The sequence below is a fragment of the Aquarana catesbeiana genome, linkage group LG01 (assembly GCF_042186555.1).
Source record: "Aquarana catesbeiana isolate 2022-GZ linkage group LG01, ASM4218655v1, whole genome shotgun sequence".
Taxonomy (NCBI): domain Eukaryota; kingdom Metazoa; phylum Chordata; class Amphibia; order Anura; family Ranidae; genus Aquarana; species Aquarana catesbeiana.
The window spans coordinates 973,749,567-973,771,660 of NC_133324.1; the positions used below are offsets into that span (position 1 = coordinate 973,749,567).

A 22,094-nucleotide genomic window follows, 5' to 3' on the forward strand; every position below is an offset into this window, starting at 1 on the left:
CGGGCACTGACGGGCACTGACAATGGGCACTGGTAGGCAGCACTGATGGGTGGCACTGATATGCAGCACTGATGGGCATTGATAGGCGGCACTGATGGGCACTCATGGGTGGCATTTGGCGGCACTAGTGGGCACTGATGGGCACTGATAGGCAACACTGATGGGCACTGAAAGGCTCCAAAGATGGGTTCTTATGGGTGGCACTGCTGGGCACTGATAGGCGGCACTGCTGGGCACTGATAGGCGGCACTGATGGGCACTGATATGTGGTACTGATACGTGGCACTGATGGGCACTGATACGCTGCACTGATACGTGGCACTGAAAGGCATCCCTGGTGGCACTGGCAGTGGTAGGCATTGGAGTGGGCACTGATTGGCAGCTGCCTGGGCATTGATTGGCAGCTGCCTTTGCACTGATTAGTATTTCCCTGGGGGTCTAGGGGGCATACCTGGTGGTCCAGTGTGCCTGGTTTCCCTGGTGGTCCTGGGTAGGATCCGAGGGGGGGCTGTGCTGATAAACAATCAGCACAGACCCCCCCTGTCAGGAGAGCAGCCGACCGGCTCTCTTCTACTCGCGTCTATCAGACGCGAGTGAGGAAAAGCCGATCACCGGCTCTTCCTATTTACATCGTGATCAGCCATGATTGAACATGGCTGATCACGTGGTAAAGAGTCTCCGTCAGAGACTCTTTACCTAGATCGGTGCTGCGGGGTGTCAGACTGACACACTGCAACAACGATCGCCGCGATGTGCGCCCCCGGGGGCGCGCAGCGGCTCAATATCCTGAGGACGTCATATGACGCCCAGTCAGGGTATTGAAACCACTTTGCCACCGTCATTCTGCTATTTGACGGGCAGGAAGTGGTTACACTTCCCTCCTAAATGTTTTTTCCCTTACAATTCCCTCCTAAACTTGGGGTGCGTGTTATACGTCAGCTCGTGTTATACGCCGATAAATACGGTAATTATCATTTTATCCATTTTTATTGCTTTTATTGATCGTGGACCCAGGACGAATACCAGTACAGTATACCCCACTTATACGCTTATATATTATCTACTTGTGTGAGCAGCCATTAGGCTGTTTTGTCTTGTCCAATTAAACAGAAGTTCTTTAATACTGCACTGAGTCTGGCGCACCTTGTCCTTTTCTATTTCTGTTTTATAGAGCTGTGCATATGTATAGAAGGTAGGGCCCGAAAGTGACTCAAGCCCAGGGGCCCCCACCACCCTAAGTCCTGCCCTGATAAGGACTCTTTCACACTTGTGTGACCTGAAAGTCCTGTGATTTTGCAGCGCTTTTTGCCGCAAATTTGATGTGATTTGAAGCAATTCCAGTGTAATCTTGAGGTCAATGGATGCAGGAGTCGCAAGACAAGTCGCACAAGTGTGAAAGGGGCCTTAGGGTCAGTTCATGCTGCTGTGCTGTCCGACATCGGATGTGATTTGATCCGCACTGCAAATCACATGCAATGTCTGTGTGATGCAAACTCAGCCATACAGATTGTATGATTGAATTTGCATCACATTTGGACTAAACTCGCACAGGACCCTTTTTTTGGTCCGCAGTAGAATTGGATCGCATGGATATTGTCTGAAATTGCAGTTCACTCTGCGATATGCGAACTGATTTGGGGGTGTCATTAACCACTTCCGGACCGCCCATCGTCGTTATAGGCCGGTACTTTGAAGAGGAATATGTTTGTTATGGCAGCAGCTAGCTACCATAACCCCGGTATCCTCTTCTTCACACGGCGGTCCACTTCAAGATAAAAGTGGTCTCTGCGGCAGATTTATCGGCGGTGGGAGAGGGCCCTCCCTCGGATCTTCTCTCTTGTGTGACATGGAGACAAGTGAGGGTCAGATGGCCCCCAGCCATCTCCATATCATTGCAGGGCGGAAATGACATCAAAACGTCACTTCCGCCCATAGCTCTTAAAGGGCCATTTTTTTTTTTAAATGACAATTTTTTTTTTTAATTGCATTTTAGTGTAAATATGAGATCTGAGGTCTTTTTGACTCCAGATCTCATATTTAAGAGGTTCTGTCATGTTTTTTTTCTATTAGGGATGTTTACATTCCTTGTAATAGGAATGAAAGTGGAAAAAATGGTGTGGGGGCCCCCCAAAATCCATACCAGACCCTTATCCAAGCACACAACCTGGCAGGCCGCAGGAAAAGAGGGGGGGAGAGCACCCCCCACCTGAACCGTAGCAGGCCACATGCCCTCAACATGGGGACAAGGTGCTTTGGGTTCCCCCCAAAACACTTTGTCCCCATGTGGATGGAGACAAAGGCCTCATCCCCACAACCCTTGCCCAGTGGTTTTGGGGGTCTGCGGGCAGGGGGGCTTATTGGAAACTGGAAGCCCCCTTTAACAAGGGGGCCCCCAGATCCCCCCCCTACATGAATAGGTATTGGGTATATTGTACCCCTACCCATTCACCAAAAAAAAGCTGTAAAATGTGACAAAAAACAATAGCCATTTTTTGACAATTCCTTTATTGTAAAATAGCTTTGAGTGGTCTTCTCCCCTGAGGCGTGTCTCCCGGCATCATCTTCTCCCTGTGCTGTCTCTCTTGCCGCTATCTTCTGTCACTGTCTCTCCCGCCACCGCCTACTTTTCCCGCTGCTGTGTTCTTCCTTGATGCCGTCTTCCTCCGTTGTGTTGTCACCCACTGTCTGGCATCTCTTACACAGCCATGGGGCATGACCATATGTTAACGTCACACGGAAGGCAACAGAAGATGGTGGCAAGAGATACAGCACCAGGAGAAGATGACGGTGGAAGACATGGCTCGGGGGAGAAGACCACTAGAGCTAATTTACAATAAAGGTATTGTCAAAAACCGGCTATTGTTTTTTGTCACATTTCACTGCTTTTTTAGGTGAATGGGTTGGGATACAATGTACCCGATACCCATTCACTGGGGGGCCGGGATCTGGGAGCCCCCTTGTTAAAAGGGGCTTCAATATTTCCATAAGCCCCCCACCCGCAGACCCCCACAACCACCGGGCAAGGGTTGTGGGGATGAGGCCCTTGTCCCCATCAACATGGGGACAAGATGTTTTGGGGGGACCCCAAAGCACTCTCCTCATGTTGAGGGCATGTGGCCTGGTACGGTTCAGGGGGGGTCACTCTCTCGTCCCCCCTTTTCCTGCGACCTGCCAGGTTGCGTGCTTGGATAAAGTTCTGGTATGGATTTTGGGGGGACCCCACACTTTTTTTTTTCCAATTTTGGTGCAGGGTTCCCCCTAATATCTATACCAGACCTGAAGGGCCTGGTATGGATTTTGGGGGGACACCCACGCAATTTTTTTTTCATATGGGGCTCCCCTTAATATTAATACCAGACCCGATGGGCCTGGTAATGGACTGGGGGGAACTCATGCCATTTTTTTTCAATAATTGCCGGGACCCGACAATACATTACAGCCGCGAGCAGTTTTAAAAGACTTTTTTTCCTTTAGAAACGTAATTTTGCTGTGGTATTGTTCTAAACATGGGAAAGATGCGCTACTTTACAGGCATACTAAGGACACCCCCTAGGCACGATATTTAATGGAATATTTATTTTTTATTGTTTCACTTTAAGCATTATTAAAATCACTGCTCCTGAAAAAAAGTCAGTTTTTAATTTTTTGCATTGATACATGTCCCCTGGGGCAGGACCTGGGTCCCCAAACACTTTTTATGGCAATAACTTGCATATAAACCTCTAAAATAAGCACTTTTGATTTTTCATGTTCGTGTCCTATAGACTTTAACGGCACAATTTTTTTGGCTGTTCGAAAGTTCTGGTGCAACCCGAACCGGAGGTTTTCGGCTTATCCCTACCCAATAGCCAATAGCACATGAGCATGGTTGGTACCATAATATTAATGGCTCAAATGCAAAACATTATTGTATACAATGAAAAGAATCAAACATTAGTAATATTATTTTCTATGTATGAATGTGCTCAGCTCCATAGCGTAGTGGTATGCCCTGCTAACTTCAAAGGTTCAAGCCATGGGTTTGAAACCCAACAATGGTATCACCTCCTGAAAATGTCCATTGTACTCAGCAGCCTAATTAGCGAATGCACATAAGTTTGGTTTATTCCATAATTTTAACGCTTCAAATGCATGCAATGGTATAATCATTAAAAAATATTATGGTGTGGAATTCCAATAATCCAGCTATTCAAAAATCAAGGAAAAAAGCGGCATAGCGTTACACCTCCCCCTTCCCCCCAGTGCATACCAGGCCCTTCGGATCTGGTATGGACTTTAAGGGGAACCCCATGGGAAAATTAAAAAAAATTACATGGGATCCCCCAAAATCTATACCAGGCCCTTCAGGTCTGGTATGAATTTTAAGGGGAACCCTGCCCCAAAATAAAAAAAATGGCGTAGGGGTCCCCCCAAAATTCATACCAGACCCTTATCCGAGCACGCAACCTGGCAGGTCAGGAAAGGGGGAGACGAGTGAGCGCCCCCTCCTGAATCATACCAGGCCACATGCCCTCAACATGGGGAGGGTGCTCTGGGAGGGTGCCCCCAAAGCACCTTGTCCAGCTGCTTCTTCCCCCTCTTCTTCCTCCATCTCCCTCTGCTTCTTCCTCCAGTCTTCTCCATCTTCCTCCGGCTTCTTCTTTCCCTGCTTCATCCTCCGGTCTTTCTCCTCTGCCGCTCCAGCCACCGACCCGCTGAACATGAAAATAATGACCCTCCTTCGATGCTGTGGCCAGCTGATCTGTTTGCTTCCACTGTAGCGCACATTTCATATTTAATTATGGGACGTGGCCGCCGGATGACGTCAGCAGGAGACACCGCCCCTTGTGACATCACTGACCCATCATGCCCCTGCGGTGAAGTCACAAGGGGTGGGGTCTCGGAGTGACGTCATGCTCCCTATCGCAAGATCAGAGGAGGTTATTTTTTGAATGTTCAGCAGGAACGGCGGCGGGATTGGCAGAGGAGAAAGACCGGAGGATGAAACAGGGGAAGATGGAGGAGATTTGAGGAAGAAGCAGAGGAAGATGGAGGAAGAAGCGGGGGAAGAAGCAGCTGGAGGAAGAAGGAGATAACTGAGGGAAGAAGCGGGGAAAGTAGAAGACATTTTTAATAAAATAATTGTCAAAAAACGGCTATTGTCTTTTTTCACATTTCACTGCTTTTTTAGGTGAATGGATAGGGGTACAATTTACCCTATATTCATTCACATTGGGGGGCGGGATCTGGGGGCCCCCTTGTTAAATGGGGCTTCCAGATTTTGATAAGCCCCCCGCCCACAGACCCCCACAACCACCGGCCAGGGTTGTGGGGATGAGGCCCTTGTGCTCATCAACATGGGGACAAGGTGTTTTGGGGGGCTACCCCAAAGCACCCTCCCAATGTTGAGGGCATGTGGCCTGGTACGGTTCAGGAGGGGGGGCGCTCTCTCGTCCCCCCCTCTTTTCCTGCGGCCTGCCAGGTTGCGTGCTCGGATAAGGGTCTGGTATGGATTTTTGGGGGGACCCCACGCCGTTTTTTTTTTGGCGCGGGGTTCCCCTTAAAATCCATACCAGACCTGAAGGGTCTGGTATGGAATTTAGGGGGACCCCACATCATTTTTTTTTAATTTTGGCCAGGGTTCCCCTTAATATCCATACCAGACCTGAAGGGCCTGGTATGGATTTTAGGGGGACCCCCACGTCATTTTTTTTTTTTAATTTTGGTTCGGGGTTCCCCTGTGGGGAATTCCCATGCTGTTTTTATCAATGAACTTCTATGTGTATTGTCGGACCAGCAATGCAATAGCCGCGAGTAGTTTTAAATGTCTTTTTTCCTTTGAAATGTCATTTTGCTGTCAGACTGTTCTAAACACGGGAAACATGCGCCCCTTTACAGGCATACTATAGACACCCCCCAGCTACGAAATTTAAAGGGATATTACACTTTTATTGTTTGACTTTAAGCATTATTAAAATCACTGCTCCTGAAAAAACGGCCATTTTTAAAACTTTTTTTTGCATTGATCCATGTCCCCTGGGGCAGGACCCAGGTCCCCAAACCCTTTTTATGACAATAACTTGCATATAAGCCTTTAAAATTAGCACTTTTAATTATTCATGTTCGTGTCCCATAGACTTTAACGGTGTTTACGTGTTCGAATGAACTTTTTTCCTGTTCGCATGTTCTGGTGCGAACCGAACAGGGGGGTGTTCGGCTCATCCCTAGTCAGGAGTCAGGTTTAGAGACCAGTAACTATAGCAGTGGAGAGGTTTCCATCAACCAGCTGGATAAGTACACAAGCAGGTCACCCTGGTGGATGACACTGGCTCACTTGAGGTGCTGGGTCTAAGCACTAACTGGTATTGACCAGAGCTTCTGATAGTGGATTTTGCTGTGTGTACCCAGTTGCTGTCCTCAGAATCACCCCACCAGGAGGTGAGCAAGCTGAAGTCCAGTAGCAGATAAAGCAGGTTGGGATCAAGAGGAAGCACAGTCAGTAAACAACCCAAAGGTCGGTTGCATATAGTTACAGGTTGGAATTGAGCGGAATCATAGTCGAGGAACAAGCCAAGGTCAGTAATGAGTAGTAGGGAAGATATAGATGGCAGCAGGAAAGGCAAGAGCAAGATATCAGCTGGAGAGAGCCCAATAATGTGGCAAGCAGGAAGTGCAAATGCAAGGCTTAATTAGGAAGTCCATGGGAGAAGCAAGGAGTTCAAGGTTCACTATAAACAAGGCACAAGGCAGAATTGTCCAAAAGATCAGACAGAGAGCTCTTCAGCATCTCAGGTGGCTTGACAAGAAAAGATCCTGCTGGACAAAGCAGGAGTTGTAGGTTCAGATCCCAGTCCTGTCAGTTAGAGCAGAAACTCTGTATATAGCTACAGAATCCAGAGCTGCTACAAAGCTTCTGGAGTGAAATGGTGGTTACTGGAGCAGGAAAGAATATTCACGTAGCTAAAAGAATAATGCTAAACTGTGCAAGGAGTTAAAAACAAGTTTTTTTACTTGGAAATGGTTGACTAGAGTAAAATGGAAGTCTTTAGATGTTATCCTTCATCAATATAACAATAGATATGGTTTCAAGTAGAGAAAGCCTCCATATTATTTGTATATTGTAGATCTTGCACTGAATGATTCTTTCCACCACTAGCAGGCGCTGGCTTTGTCCAGTAAGTTGGATTTGTTAGGTTTCCTCTCACAGATCCAGGGAAGGAGATTGGTACATGGAGATAACACAAGAGTTTGTCCCATTTTCACACAGTGTGTAGTTGGCGTGTTTTGTAGAGACAGCCTAGAGAAAAGAGGGATCATCATTATTTCTCTGTCTCAGTAGATGCCAAGCACTATATACTGCAATACAGCATGGCAAGACCTATAAAACCCTGTGTACAGTATGTGTAAATGATATGGTTCTGTGAAGGATACTCACTCTGTTGTGTTATCAGACCAGAACCACTGAGTTACTGCAACTTTTCCAGTCCATGTACTCCTCTGCTGTAATCCAACCCAGAACTCTGCATTCTGACTTTGCATGTGACACTGAAACACATCATAAAATAATATTCATAATAATAATGACCCTTATAGATTTCCAAGTGGGGGTGGTTAATGTATGCCCATTCATGATTGGCTGAACAATCATTGACCCATGGGACTCATAAGAAACTGTTATATATCACCGTTATATATCAGCGCCCCAAAACAGACATTATTTTAGATGGTCCTGTATTATCTGATTGATGGAACTGGGACTGATGGAACTGATCATATGGACCTTGGAACGGAGGAAAAAGGGAAGCCAAGTGGTGGCTGAACATGGACTTGGGTGGGATAAAGTGGTCAGAATGGAAGATGATGATGGTGGAGGAGAGAGGAGAGCAACCATGGATCATGGTAGAAGCAGTGAAGGACAGGGAGGATGGAGAAGAGAGGATATAAGATGTGAGCTCATCCCATACTCAAGAGAAGAAGAGAGAGAAGGGAAAGAGGAGATGGTCATGGGTGGGAGAAAGAGGAAAGATAGTGAGACAACTTAATGGACAGGGGAAGCATGGCGTTAAATGTGATCCAATAACAGGTCATTGGGAAAATGAGGAGAGAGGAGAAGCTGCACCCCAGGGAAATTATTGCATTTTTTAACATATTTGAACAGGAAAACAATAGATTTTTATTTAACCGATTGCCGACTGCTGCACATTGATTTACATCAGCAGAATGGCACGGGCAGGCAAAAGGGAGTACCTGTACGTTCCTTTGAATTTGCCGCCTAGTGCACACTCGATGTTCGCCGGTGGCCCGCGATTGCAGAATGGGGAGATGCCTATGTAAACAAGGCATTTCTCTGTTCTGTCTAGTGACATAACAGGGATCTACTGCTCCCAGTGATTGGGAGCAGTGATCACTGTCATGTTCTAGTGAGCCCATCCCCCCTACAGTTAGAACACATACAGGGGACATACTTAACCCCTTTATTGTCCCCTAAGTGTTAACCCCTTTTCTGCCTGTGACATTTATACAGTAATCAGTGGCTATTTGTAGCTCTGATCGCTGTATAAATGTCAATGATCCCAAAATAATGTCAAAATTGTCCGATGTGGCCGCCATAATGTCGCAGCCCCGATAAAAATCGCAGATCGCTGCCATTACTAGTAAAAAAAAAAAATAATAATAAAAATGCCATAAATCGATCCCCTATTTTGTAGACACTATAACTTTTGCGCAAACTAATCAATATACGCTTATTGCAATTTTTTTTTACCAAAAATATGTAGAAGAATACATATCGGCTTAAACTGAGGAAAAAATGTGTATTTTTATATATTTTTGGGGGATATTTATTATAGCAAAAGGTAAAAAATATTTCTTTTTTTCCAAATTGTCGTTTTTTTTGTTTACAGCGCAAAAAATAAAAATTGAAGAGGTAATCAAATACCACCAAAATAAAGCTCTATTTGTGGGAAAAAAAGGACGTCAATTTTGTTTGGGTACAACGTTGCATGACCGCGCAATTGTCTCAATCGACGCAGTGCCGAATCGCAAAAAAATGCTCTGGTCAGGAAGGGGGTAAAATAGTGGTTAAATAGTGCCTACAGATAAGGGTGATATATAAATATATATATATATATATATATATATATATATATATATATATATATATATATATATATATACAGTTGCAATAAAAAGTATGTGAAACCTTTTGGAATGATATGGATTTCTGCACAAATTGGTCATAAAATGTGATCTGATCTTCATCTAAGTCACAACAATAGACAATAACAGTCTGCTTAAACTAATAACACACAAAGAATTAAATGTTACCATGTTTTTATCGAACACACCATGTAAAAATTAACAGTGCAGGTGGAAAAAGTATGTAAACCCCTAGACTAATGAGATCTCCAAGAGCTAATTGGAGTGAGGTGTCAGCCAACTGGAGTCCAATCAATGAGATGAGATTGGAGGTGTTGGTTACAGCTGCCCTGCCCTATAAAAAACACACACCAGTTCTGGGTTTGCTCTTCACAAGAAGAATTGCCTGATGTGAATGATGCCTCGCACAAAAGAGCTCTCAGAAGACCTACGATTAAGAATTGTTGACTTGCATAAAGCTGGAAAGGGTTATAAAAGTATCTCCAAAAGCCTTGCTGTTCATCAGTCCATGGTAAGACAAATTGTCTATAAATGGAGAAAGTTCAGCACTGCTGCTACTCTCCCTAGGAGTGGGCGTCCTGTAAAGATGATTGCAAGAGCACAGCGCAGACTGCTCAATGAGGTGAAGAAGAATCCTAGAGTGTCAGCTAAAGACTTACAAAAGTCTCTGGCATATAATAACATCCCTGTTAGCAAATCTACGATATGTAAAACGTTAAACAAGAATGGATTTTATGGGAGGATACCACAGAGGAAACCACTGCTGTCCAAAAAAAAACATTGCTGCACGTTTACAGTTTGCACAAGAGCACCTGGATGTTCCACAGCAGTACTGGCAAACTATTCTGTGGACAGATGAAACCAAAGTTGAGTTGTTTGGAAGAAACACACAACACTATGTGTGGAGAAAAAGAGGCACAGCACACCAACATCAAAACCTCATCCCAACTGTGAAGTATGGTGGTGAGGGCATCATGGTTTGGGGCTGCTTTGCTGCTTCAGGGCCTGGATGGATTTCTATTATCGAAGGAAAAATGAATTCCCGAGTTCATCAAGACATTTTGCAGGAGAACTTAAGGCCATCTGTCCACCAACTGAAGCTCAACAGAAGATAGGTGTTGCAACAGGACAACGACCCAAAACATACAAGTAAATCAACAACAGAATGGCTTAAACAGAAGAAAATACGCCATCTGGAGTGGACCAGCCAGAGTCCTGACCTCAACCCGATCGAGATGCTGTGGCATGACCACCAGACATCCCAAGAATATTGCTGAGCTGAAACAGTTCTGTAAAGAGGAATGGTCAAGAATTACTCCTGACCATTGTGCACGTCTGATCTGCAACTACAGGAAACGTTTGGTTGAAGTTATTGCTGCCAAAGGAGGTTCAACCAGACATTAAATCCAAGGGTTCACATACTTTTTCCACCTGCACTGTAAATGTTTACATGGTGTGTTTAATAAAAACATGGTAACATTTCATTTTTTGTATAAAGTTATTTAAAGTGCTAAGTGCATTTATCCAATTCAAAGGTCTTTTCACAACGTGCTTCACAACTTTCTCTGACATCCTTTCCTTTTCTCCCCCTCCACAACACCGAGAACTCAACAAAGGACAGTACAAAAAAGAACACAGGAAGGCACAGGAAACTTACAAAGGTGCAATCTGCAAAACGATCCACCATAATACTAGAACTCAGTACACTTATATAATTATGGAGCAAGAAGAAGCAAAAAACGATTCAAGAGAAGTAGGAAAAAGATGGTTCTGATGATGAGAGCTCCATGTTAGCTATCATAGGCACTAGGGATGAGCTTCGAGTTCGAGTCGAACTCATGTTCGACTCGAACATTGGCTGTTCGCAAGTTCACCGAACAGCGAACAATTTGGGGTGTTCGCGGCAAATTCGAATGCCGCGGAACACCCTTTAAAAGTCTATGGGAGAAATCAAAAGTGCTAATTTTAAAGGCTAATATGCAAGTTATTGTCATAAAAAGTGTTTGGGGACCTGGGTCCTGCCCCAGGGGACATGGATCAATGCAAAAAAAAGTTTTAAAAACGGCCGTTTTTTCAGGAGCAGTGATTTTAATAATACTTAAAGTCAATCAATAAAAGTGTAATATCCCTTTAAATTTCGTACCTGGGGGGTGTCTATAGTGTGCCTGTAAAGGGGCGCATGTTTCCTGTGTTTAGAACAGTCTGACAGCAAAATGACATTTTGAAGGAAAAAACTCATTTAAAACTACCCGCGGCTATTGCATTGCCGACAATACACATAGAAGTTCATTGATAAAAACGGCATGGGAATTCCCCAAAGGGGAACCCCGAACCAAAATTAAAAAAAAAAAATGACGTGGGGGTCCCCCTAAATTCCATACCAGGCCCTTCAGGTCTGGGATGGATATTAAGGGGAACCCCGGCCAAAATTAAAAAAAAAAAATGACGTGGGGTTCCCCCTAAATTCCATACCAGACCCTTCAGGTCTGGTATGGATTTTAAGGGGAACCCCGCGCCAAAAAAAAAAAAAAAAACGGCGTGGGGTCCCCCCAAAAATCCATACCAGACCCTTATCCGAGCACGCAACCTGGCAGGCCGCAGGAAAAGAGGGGGGGACAAGAGTGCGGCCCCCCCTCCCTCCTGAACCGTACCAGGCCACATGCCCTCAACATTGGGAGGGTGCTTTGGGGTAGCCCCCCAAAACACCTTGTCCCCATGTTGATGAGGACAAGGGCCTCATCCTCACAACCCTGGCCGGTGGTTGTGAGGGTTTGCGGGCGGGGGGCTTATCGGAATCTGGAAGCCCCCTTTAACAAGGTGACCCCCAGATCCCGGCCCCCCCCCTGTGTGAAATGGTAAGGGGGTACATAAGTACCCCTACCATTTCACGAAAAAAGTGTCAAAAATGTTAAAAATGACAAGAGACAGTTTTTGACAATTCCTTTATTTAAATGCTTCTTCTTTCTTCTATCTTGCTTCATCTTCTGGTTCTTCTGGCTCTTCTGGTTCTTCTGGTTCTTCCTCCGGCGTTCTCGTCCAGCATCTCCTCCGCGGCGTCTTCTGTCTTCTTCTCCTCGGGCCGCTCCGCACCCATGGCATGGGGGGGAGGCTCCCGCTCTTCTCTTCTTCTCTTCTTCTTTTCTTCTTTTCTTCTTTTCTTCTCTTCTTCTCTTCTTCTTCATTTTCTTCTCCGGGCCGCTCCGCAATCCATGCTGACATGGAGGGAGGCTCCCGCTGTGTGACGGCGCTCCTCGTCTGACAGTTCTTAAATAACGGAGGGGGGCGGGGCCACCCGGTGACCCCGCCCCCCTCTGACGCACGGTGACTTGACGGGACTTCCCTGTGGCATTCCCCATGACGTCACAGGGAAGTCCCGTCAAGTCACCGTGCGTGAGAGGGGGGCGGGGTCACCGGGTGGCCCCGCCCCCCTCCGTTATTTAAGAACTGTCAGACGAGGAGCGCCGTCACACAGCGGGAGCCTCCCTCCATGCCAGCATGGATTGCGGAGCGGCCCGGAGAAGAAAATGAAGAAGAAGAGAAGAAGAGAAGAAAAGAAGAAAAGAAGAAAAGAAGAAGAGAAGAAGAGAAGAGCGGGAGCCTCCCCCCCATGCCATGGGTGCGGAGCGGCCCGAGGAGAAGAAGACAGAAGACGCCGCGGAGGAGATGCTGGACGAGAACGCCGGAGGAAGAACCAGAAGAACCAGAAGAGCCAGAAGAACCAGAAGATGAAGCAAGATAGAAGAAAGAAGAAGCATTTAAATAAAGGAATTGTCAAAAACTGTCTCTTGTCATTTTTAACATTTTTGACACTTTTTTCGTGAAATGGTAGGGGTACTTATGTACCCCCTTACCATTTCACACAGGGGGGGGGCCGGGATCTGGGGGTCACCTTGTTAAAGGGGGCTTCCAGATTCCGATAAGCCCCCCGCCCGCAAACCCTCACAACCACCGGCCAGGGTTGTGAGGATGAGGCCCTTGTCCTCATCAACATGGGGACAAGGTGTTTTGGGGGGCTACCCCAAAGCACCCTCCCAATGTTGAGGGCATGTGGCCTGGTACGGTTCAGGAGGGAGGGGGGGCCGCACTCTTGTCCCCCCCTCTTTTCCTGCGGCCTGCCAGGTTGCGTGCTCGGATAAGGGTCTGGTATGGATTTTTGGGGGGACCCCACGCCGTTTTTTTTTTTTTTTTTGGCGCGGGGTTCCCCTTAAAATCCATACCAGACCTGAAGGGTCTGGTATGGAATTTAGGGGGAACCCCACGTCATTTTTTTTTTTAATTTTGGCCGGGGTTCCCCTTAATATCCATCCCAGACCTGAAGGGCCTGGTATGGAATTTAGGGGGACCCCCACGTCATTTTTTTTTTTTAATTTTGGTTCGGGGTTCCCCTTTGGGGAATTCCCATGCCGTTTTTATCAATGAACTTCTATGTGTATTGTCGGCAATGCAATAGCCGCGGGTAGTTTTAAATGAGTTTTTTCCTTCAAAATGTCATTTTGCTGTCAGACTGTTCTAAACACAGGAAACATGCGCCCCTTTACAGGCACACTATAGACACCCCCCAGGTACGAAATTTAAAGGGATATTACACTTTTATTGTTTGACTTTAAGCATTATTAAAATCACTGCTCCTGAAAAAACGGCCGTTTTTAAAACTTTTTTTTGCATTGATCCATGTCCCCTGGGGCAGGACCCAGGTCCCCAAACACTTTTTATGACAATAACTTGCATATAAGCCTTGAAAATTAGCACTTTTGATTATTCATGTTCGTGTCCCATAGACTTTAACGGTGTTCGCATGTTCGAACGAACTTTTTTCCTGTTCGCATGTTCTGGTGCGAACCGAACAGGGGGGTGTTCGGCTCATCCCTAATAGGCACCTCTACAAGGTTGGAGGGAGGAGGGAACCAAGTACTTTGGAATTATCCCTTATATTTGAAGTGGGTCAACTAGCTCTTTTCCCCAAGATGACCAATCCATACTGGTCTTCCACTCTTTTTCTTAGTATATTTAAATACCCATTCACTGCAGGAAAAGATAGAAAGTCCAGCATAGCATAAAATCTTTTATTCAAAGCTAACAACAAAAGGTTTTAGGCCTCATGCACACTGGACATTTTTGGATGTTTTTAGAGCTGCTGTTTTTGACTTCAGACTTTTTTCTCTACAGTCAATAAACTCTCCAGCATGTTATCCTATGTGTCCATGCCCACATAGGCTGTTATCAACTGTTTTTGGCTGCAGTGTTTTTTGGCTGTAAAAAACTAGTGTAGGTTCTGAGCTTCAGCTGTAAAAATGCCTAAAAACACAGATAAATGCTCAAAAAAAGCGCCTCACCAGCGTTTAAATTTGATCCATTGAAAAAAAAAAAAATGCTAACGCTTGCATGCTGGTGGGGAACCAGCTTTTCTACTCAGATGGTAGCTACATTTTGAAGAAAAGTGAAGAAACATCGGGATTATCCACTATGAAAAAAATACCTTCAGTATGGAGTCTTTACTCCTCACCGTGGCCAACACAGCTCCTTTCTCCACACAGAATTGTTCGCTGTCCTCTCTCGTCTTCTTATCAGTAGAGAATAAATAACATTTTTGATTTACCAATGTCCATCCCTGGGGACATCTATTGGTGTAATCTGGGGTAGAAGAAAGGCAGTATGATTATTACAAAAGAGGATTGTGGAAGAGGAAGGAAGGACGGAAGGAAAGGACCTATGCACAAGCTCTGTACATTATCCTAAAAGTCCATCAAAGGAGATACAAATTGAAAATCAATGTATCTATCTCCCAGCCCATTCCCTATGACTGTGATTGTCATCACAGTACAACTGATTATTGTTTTTTGGGATCCAAAAAAAGACAATGCTCCAAAACTCTCTTCTCCTCCCAATGTGTGTACTAGGTTCTGGCCAAGGGAGCCCATCTCTGCTCCGTACAACAGACAGATTGTTATGACAAAATTGAACTTAGCAACAGAATTTTCTTGCATAGGTGATTCCTGCAACTGACAGTGAACTCCAGATCAAAATAATGTATGTGCCCCCGAGCCAGCTGCCTGGGACTATGATTGGTAAAGCAAAAGGTGTCATGGTTTTGTATGTGTTTTCTTTTAATATTTTAGTCAGAAATAAAAAATAAAATACATATTAATATATTACATTTTAGTCAACAGGTGCAGATTTAGTCTCCTCTTCAGGTGCATTACAGTATGTGCTACCTTCTAAACCCCTGTTTACTATGCTCAATAACTCAAGCTGAGATGTACACACGCAGATGGTTCCATAAGGAAATCCTGTCTGTAAGGAGCCAACTACTGATGTGGTGTCTCTTTCTGCATGTTATAGTGCTCTAGGAATCCTTTGTTTTTGAGAGAGAGAGGAGGAGAGAGAGAGAGAGAACACAGATGTGGAAAATCAATTTAATACCAATTTTGACCAGTGTTAATTTTTATATATAAAAAAAATTACTGTAAATAAAAAGTATACATTTTATTCTAGATTTTGGCATTAGGAAATGGCACCAAAAATGAATTTTCTGGTACAAAGCATGGACCTGTTGCTTGCAAGTGATAACAAAGCTATGTTTCTATTTTGTGCAAACAATAAAATAACATACAAAACAAATTAAAAATAAATATATTAGTGGTAAAAAATTGAAAATACATAAATAAAAAATCATCAGGAAAAATAATAGCGAATTAGAGAAAGTGGAGAGATAACTAGGGCTATTTAGGTGTTAACTAAGGTTTTATAAGGGATGAAGTAAAAATATATTTTTTAAACAATTAAATAATAAGATTTCTTGAATTATGCCATATGCAGATCAAAGGTCAAACCTTCATATGAATAAAACAGTAAATACAATTTAAACAATATATTGGATTATATTATGTAATTATACTTGCAAGCTATCTAATATAGACTGCAGTAATTGACATTAATAGTGACAGGGGGAACAGCGGCAGGGGAAAACATATTGGACATAAGAGATATGTCTTCCAAAGTTGTCACATATTTTTAGGATGTACAGTGCCTTGAAAAAGTATTCATACCCCTTGAAGTTCTCCACATTTTGTAATGTTATAACCAAAAATGTAAAACGGAAAATTTCCTGTCAGATACTTATCGTAATTTTCCTTTCCTGATAGACTCCATGGCAGCAACGTGTGGGTTAGCCCCGCCTCCATAACTACCCTATAGGACACCTCTCCCATAAATCTTTGCTCTGGACTATAGGCCGTGTTCCGTAGCTAGCCTACTCCAAGCATTGGGAGGGGACTCCTGCTGCTGTGGAGTCTATCAGGAAAGGAAAATTACGGTAAGTATCTGATAGGAATTTTCTGATGAAAACAAAATCTGATTGTCGAAAGGGAGCCCTGACTTACAGGTATAGTTTCAGAGTGTGACCCACATCAAGGGGGTGGACGTCTTGATTTTCCATTACTCTACAGGTGGGAAGCACAATTTCTTGATTTTCGTGAAAAATTGTGGACACTTTAGGATTTGACCCCAGCATGGGAATTAACACTACTAGAAAGAAAGTTAGAAAAGGCTCATTCGAACCCAGGTTTCTGAATTCAGACACTCTTTTTGCTGAAGTAACAGCCACCAAGAAGGTAGTCTTGAGAGTAAAATCCTTCACTAAGAGCGGCTGTCATGAACAGGTGTGACCAGAACCGTGTGATCTGCGACAGAGGACAACAAAACATATATAAGTGAGTAATATAAAGTTTATTAAAGAAAAGTGGTAAATAAGTAACACCCCAAATACAAATAGTGCTAAACCAACCAACAGAAACCCACAGACAACAGATAATTATATACAGCCAAGGGAAGTACCAAAATCAAACACGTAAGCAAGGCCAGGGTCATACACAGCAGATCAGCAGATGGACAAAGGGATGTTCCAGAAACATAAACGTAAGCCAGACCAAGGTCATACACAGGAGGTCAGCAGATGAGGACAGGGAACAAAACAAGACAGGGAGAGGATGGATGGATAGACTGCAGGGCAGGGATGCAAGGTAACAGGGGGGATCGGATGGGGATCGGGACAGGGAGACAGGATCAAGTACACTGGTAACAGGTTCAGGTTACAGGAACAGGCTCAAGATCAGGATCAGATAACAGGGCGCAAGGACGAAACCAAGGCAAATATGTGAGACCTTGCCGGGTATATATATGCCTGTAATTGGCCTCAATTGACACCTGATTGCAGGAGGTGCTGTCTGCTCCACACTGCCAGGATTCATCCGCTGGTGGACGCCAGTACTGCGGCCCAAAGATGACATATCATCAGCAGGGAAAGGCTCTCCTGACAGTTCCAAACTGCTAGGAGACACCTGCTGGTGGACCTCAGTACTGCACGCCAAATGACAGATATTACCAGCGGATGGAACTTTTCCTGACAGCGGCTTGTCGAAATCTGATCTAAGCTGAGAAAGGAAATCCAGAACAAGAGGGAGGTCCCACTTGGGGAACCTTGGCTTCCTCTGAGGCCTAAGCCTGATAGCACCTTTGAAGAACTGGCAAACAAGGGAGTGTATTGCCCATGAGACACTTGTGAAATCGGAGATGGCCAGTACCTGAACCCGAAGGGTACTAACCAATAGGGATAGGTCTAGACCTGATTGCAAGAAACTAAGAATGTCCTGAACGAAGGACTACATAGGTTGGACCTGGAAGATATATGATCCCTGAACCTGGTCCATATACGTTCATAGGCCCTGTTGGTGCTATTTCTTCTAGCGTTCAGGAGGGTAGGGATGACCTCTTCTGGGCAGCCTAAAGCTTCAAACCTTCCCCTCTCAAGAATCAAGCCTTGAGGTGCAGGTGAGAAGGACAGGGAAGCAGGGTTGTGCCCTGAGACAATAGGTCCGGCCTGAAGGGCAGAGGAACTGAGTCCTGATAACTGAGGAGTGTCAAGAGAGGAAACCATGGCCTGTTGGGCCAGAAAGGAATTATCGCTATCACCTCCACCTTCTCTGTTCTGAGTCTCCGGAGAAACTGGAGTATCACAGGCACCGGAGGAAAAGCATAAGCCTTGCGGAACTTCCATTGGTCCGTTAGGACATCTATTCCATAAGCCTGAGGGTCTCGGAACCTTGAGTAGTACTTGGCCAACTTTTTGCTGCATGGGGATGCAAATAGGTCGACTTCTGATGACACTCCCAGGGACAGCAGCCACTCGAACACCTCTTTGTGGAGAGACCACTCATTGTTGTTCATCTGAACATGAGAAAGGAAGTCTGCCTGAAAATTTTGGATCCCGGGTATGTAGACCGCTGAAATGTTGGACAAATTCTTCTGAGCCCAGCTCATGATTGGCTCCACTTCCCGTAGCAGGGACCAGCTGTGAGTTCCACCTTGCCTTCTTATGTTGTCCAACCTGAGCATCACCAAGGATCTTCTCGTTAAATGATGAAATGCAAGAGGCGCTTAAAATGAGGCTCGTAGTTCCAGGATGTTGGACACAATCCTGAGAGAAGGGGAGTTGCACCTGCCCTGTGCCCTTGTTGCTGCCATCTGAAGTTATCCTGACCCATTTTCCCACTGGAGCCACCAAATGATGGACACTCTAATAGCCGGAGTAAGGTGGATGCGCTGACTCTTGTTGTCGGACCTCCATTGTTGGAGGAACCCTTTCTGGAAGGGTTGTGTCTGCCACTGTGCCCACTTCACCATGGGAATTGTGGACACCATGGTACCAACCACCTTCAGGCACTGGAGGGCAGATAGATGAGATGAAGCAAGGCCTCCCCCAGGAAAGCAGATGCCAGCCTGATTTTCTGGATAGGTGAGCTTCTGCCCACCTCACTGGAGATGCTTCTGAGGCTCTCGTTAACGCTGTCTGACCAGGTTTTCAAGGCTTTAGATACTGCAGCTACAGCTAGGACTGGTTTGCAGGCCATGACACAGTGGTGTTAGGTAGTTCCACTTAAGATCAGAATCAATCCACCTCTCCAAGGGGTCTTTAAAGGAGACTGTGTCTTCCAGAGGAAGATATATCTGACCAGCCTCATTAGTGCTGCGTCTTCCAAGGGAGCTGACTCAAGATGCTTAACCTCTTCCTCCCTGAAGGGATACAGTTTTAGGATTTTTGATTGCATGGAACTCTTCTTGTCAATTTTGCCCCACTCATCAGAGATGATGTAGTCCAATTCAGTGAGAGAGGGAAAATATTGACGCTCCTTATTGAGCTGCTTGAAAAATGTCCTCTGCTTCGGAGGAGGATCTTTCTAATTCAGGGCTTCCCTCACTGCTCTTACCAAAGAAGAACCAGGTCATACTCAAAGCCCATCCCAGGATCCTCTGTTTCCGATTCACTGTCCAAGGGAGGAACGGATGGGTGGCTTGGCTGGGAAGATTCCCATGTATTGTGGACTTGCCCTTCCCCTGTTACTTACAGCGAAGATAAATCAAAGCAGCTGGATTTCATTAATATTCATAAATGCCATGCTTAAGAATAACTCTTAATACCATGTACCAGATTGAATAAACAAATTTAAAATTGTAAATAATCCACAGTGCAATCTTAGGTAAAAACAGTGCAAAAACCTAACAAAACACAATACTAAAGGTAATCATGCAAAAAATAATTGAAGGTCCAAAGAGGTTAAAAAAAGTCCAATGCACCCAGTCAAATATAAGGTCCTACACCAATAGAGTCCTTCTACTCCAATAGAATCTCCATGAATGTGTCAGTTAGGGAAATACACCCGGTGTTCATAACCAACACCAACCTTGTGAGCTTACCAGATGGCATGTTACTCTAATGCCACGTACACAACATTGGATATTCTGACAACAAATGTTGGATGTGAGCTTGTTGGCTGAAAGTCCAACCGTGTGTATGCTCCATCGGACAGTTGTTGTCGGACGTTCCGCCAACAAATGTTGGCTAGCGGGTTCTCAAATTTTCCGCCAACAAATGTTTGTTGTCGGACTTTCCAATCGTGTGTGTACAAGTCCATCGCACACAAGTCCATGCATGCTCGGAATCAAGTACAAGCCGGAAGCGCTCAGTCTTGTAAAACGAGTGTTTGTAATGGAGATATCACATGACTATTGAACTTCCTTTTCATCAGCTCGTCGTACGTCTTGTACATCACTACGTTCGTAATTGTTGGCCAACATTTGTGTGACCGTGTGTATGCAAGACAAGTTGGAGCCAACACCCTTCGAACAAAAATTAGAAAGTCCGATCGTGTGTACGGGGCATTAGTATGATGAAGAGTCAAATAGTGCTTGTGTTTAGCAGCCTGTAAACCACAGCACATCAGAATCCTCCATCGTTCCCCAGTGCCTGAAGAGAACAATTCTCCTGGAAGAAAAAAGAAAAAAACACCATGCTCCGAAAGTGTCAAATCCTCAGTAGGATACTATATTACAGTTAAAACACCCATAGAAAAGTATACAACAATCTACACCAAAACAGACTACAATACCCACAATGCTATTCGCTTTAATGCATGTGTATGCATGTGTGTATGTGTGTATGCATGTGTAGTGACGTGAAAACTTCTGGCTGTGCCCAACATGTTTTGTCAGAAATGACGTCATTGGTGGCACAGCAGGATTCCAAGGTCAATGTTTTTCTCTCTCTCTCTCTCTCTCTCTATATATATATATATATATATACAGTATATACTGTATATATCTTTTATGGCACATGTATCATTTGTTATGCCTTATGTGCTTTAATGAAGCCATTTGAAACCATGTCTTATTTAGAGAGTCACAGTCAATTGTAACTTCTCTTGGTTCTGTACATACTCTGTCTATGCGAGCAAGCTTGTTAGGGTGAAACACATATAGAGGGTGCGGTTTGTTAGGTGGAGATATCCTGCTTTTTTATGGACTATGTAATAAAGCACCAAGAGGAATTTACACTAGGGTGCGACTCTTATCTCTTAACATTTACAGCAGAGACAAGCTGTAAGGAACCAGCACCCGAATGATACGTGAACGCTGAAAGTTGGAGGTTTTGGAGCAGTGCCTTGGATCTGGATACACCCCTACTGTATTTCTTATATCTTCTACAGTATATAAATAATGTTTTTAGAAGGTTTTGGACCTGACACCAGGATGGCTCTTCTCAGGCAGGTCACCCGTTGTTTGGTGTCTTCCAGCATCTGAGTCAGGTTCTGTTGGGTCTCCAGACTTCTGTTTAGCTCCAATCTCAACTCATCATCCTGATTTTTGGTTCCATCTGAAATACAGGGAGAGGCAAGGATTAGATACATCTTTCCCTATGTCCTCTCTACCTAAACATGATAACCTAAATTACAGCTATTAGATCTGAAGGAAGATGTATGCAGATGGACTTACTCTGTATCACATGCCATAACCAGAAAGCTAGCACAACAAAATAAGTCAGGAGAAGGAAGCCAAATGTGTATGGAGAGTTCCAGAAATGGTGACCTGAAAAGACAGAAAATATCCACACTCAGTGATTAGATGCAAACCAACCAATTATGTCTGTAGCCCATAAAGGGTCCAACTATAGACAGATGAAATCCATTTAGAATGAATGTATATCAGTTCTCAGGATATGTGTAAGAAATGTTTAAATTTCCTAATGATTATCTGCTTGTTCTTTTTTCTGGAATACAAGACACAGAAACATAACATAGGTTGGACTTGATGGACTTGTGCCTTTTTTTGACCCCACCTACTATGTAACTATGTAACTGGCATGGACCTTTATGTGAATATTAGTTCACCAAACAATCTGTAAGTCAAAAGAAGTGCCAAATTATTGATCACCTGAAGTTGTTTATTGTTGTTGTGGTGAAGTTTCTTCTTCTTGGTTCATAGCAAAATCTGCAAGGTCTGTTATACTAAAGATCATGACTAGGATGAGAGGAAAATACCTGGGTTTGATTTGAAGGATGTTCGACAAACTGCTTGCAAGTTCAAATTTTAATCCCAACCCCATTTAGAACTGAATCTTTAAAATC

General features: G+C 44.5%; 1 long non-coding RNA gene across 1 annotated transcript; it reads right to left on the reverse strand.

The window, feature by feature from the left end:
- Nucleotides 1–7,413: 7,413 nt before the first annotated feature.
- On the reverse strand, nucleotides 7,414–21,591 carry LOC141126943 (uncharacterized). The gene is made up of 4 exons (XR_012241466.1): nucleotides 21,463–21,591; nucleotides 21,209–21,343; nucleotides 14,615–14,769; nucleotides 7,414–7,524 (listed from the first exon to the last, which is right to left on the reverse strand). It is a non-coding gene; the product is annotated as an uncharacterized lncRNA (long non-coding RNA).
- Nucleotides 21,592–22,094: the final 503 nt, after the last annotated feature.